General features: G+C 39.4%; 1 long non-coding RNA gene across 1 annotated transcript; it reads left to right on the top strand.

Annotated features, from left to right (window-relative positions):
* Positions 1–441: 441 nt before the first annotated feature.
* LOC149157924 (uncharacterized) lies at positions 442–1,432 on the top strand. Its single transcript, XR_016262015.1, has 3 exons — positions 442–742; positions 923–1,029; positions 1,128–1,432. It is a non-coding gene; the product is annotated as an uncharacterized LOC149157924 (long non-coding RNA).
* The last annotated feature ends 382 nt before the right edge of the window (positions 1,433–1,814 follow it).

Below are 1,814 nucleotides of genomic sequence, written 5' to 3'. Positions count from 1 at the left end.
AAGTAGGAAACATCTATTTCTAAACATAGAGTCTCCTTTGACATGCCTTTACTTCATTGTTGTAACATGTTTAAACTCAGGATTACTTAACTAACCTATGGATAAAATTTAATACCAACAACAACATTTATAACACCTATTTATTACCTTTTTAATGCAGACATCATATCGGTACTTCTCGTCATAATAACGCATAAATGTATATTGAAATGACATGGTAGTATTATAATACAACAAGTATATGGTTTTCAACTTGGGTTTAATACTTTGGAGGAAAGGTTAATACACCGGTTATCCCACCATTATATGCATTACCCTTAACCGCACCCTAGATCTATCGCTCGAAGGTTCTGGAGTTTGCTATGGTTACAGTTGTGTCACATCTCCAAGGATAGTTGGAGTCATCACGATCATGGATCCCTCCAGGCTTAATCCAACGGTGGAGAATAATCGATGGTTGGTTAGGGTTCGGACGACGATGCCCTGGGGTTTCACTTTTCTCATTTGTCACCTGTGCGCTCCGAGCTTCCGTTCTGCAACTAGGCGACCTATTGATCCAGGGAGTGGGTTATTCCTCTGTCTCTTGGCATGATTGTTCCACTAAACATGTCCAGGTGATGGTGCAATGTGGTGGTTCCAAAATTTTGGCCGCCGCACACTCTCTTCATCCCTGTCTACAAAGGTTCTGGTGATGCCGACTACTCAATGTTTAGATTCAACTCGCCAAACTCTGTATGCAAGGGTAAATCCATTTTTTTTTATGGTCTCGCCATTTGGGTTGTCGTTTGCTGCTATTAGAGCCCTTTGTTTTCATTACACTGTCGTCAAATCCTATTTGCATTGTGGGTGTTTCCTCTTTTGTGAATTCGTAGTTGCATTATATATTTAGTAGACTGTTTACGAATTTTCATTTATTCTATAGGCATTTACCCTTCAGTGGATTGCTCGTCTCCAGCATACCACTTTCATGTACTCATTCAGTGGTGGAGAAAGGCCAAGGTTGTAAGGGAAGGAGTTCCTCGGAATCTGGTAAGCCCTTCTCTAATACTTTCCCGCAACAATTTTAGTTCAATTATTATCCATATGTCACTAGAATTATATTTATTACCTTGCTCGGCGCTGTGCAGGCTGGTCCAAGCGGGGTTCCGAATTTGGGGTTCTCCTCCTTCAATATCCTGCACATGTGTTGTCTTGAAGGCATATTGTTTACTTTGTAAAAGTAATTTAGTCTAGGGTTTGAACATGGGTTGTTTAGCGCAAAGGGTTGTATTTTCCTTTGGTATAAAGATCAATATGCATATGGATATGTCTTTGTTATTTTTTATAAAGTTTGAATTCCCAAATTTCTAGATTTGAAACAAGCTACCATGTTTCTTGGGGTTAATATTTCCTCTGGTTATATATATTGAAATGGGGTTTCGGTTTTGTTACAGATTATCATTTCTCCCACTTTTCTTTAGATTTTGGAAAATTATTTGTATAGAGTTAAACATCTGTGTAGGAAATGGAATTATGAGAATGTATACTTAATAATTTTGTATAGTTTTACTATCAAAGAGATTTAGAACAGTTGGTGAAGGAGCGCGCTGTTAAGGCGCTCCGTAAGCAAAAGGTCACCAGTTCTAGTCTCGTCGATACCAAAAAAATCCAGCAAGGTTTTCGCTGGTGCGTCTCAGGCCGGGTGCAATCCCTAGGTGACTTTGACGGCTTAGATGTGACTTTGACGACTTAGATGCCCCTGAGTCATGGCCTCTCAGCCATAGGGTAAGAGTGATTTTCAGGATTCACCCACTTATCAACCAAAAAAAAACTTT

Source organism: Pinus tabuliformis, chromosome 5_2 (genome assembly GCF_031772625.1).
Source record: "Pinus tabuliformis cultivar Carrire ecotype Pingquan chromosome 5_2, CPIR1, whole genome shotgun sequence".
NCBI lineage: Eukaryota > Viridiplantae > Streptophyta > Pinopsida > Pinales > Pinaceae > Pinus > Pinus tabuliformis.
This window is presented reverse-complemented; position numbering and strand designations above follow the sequence as displayed.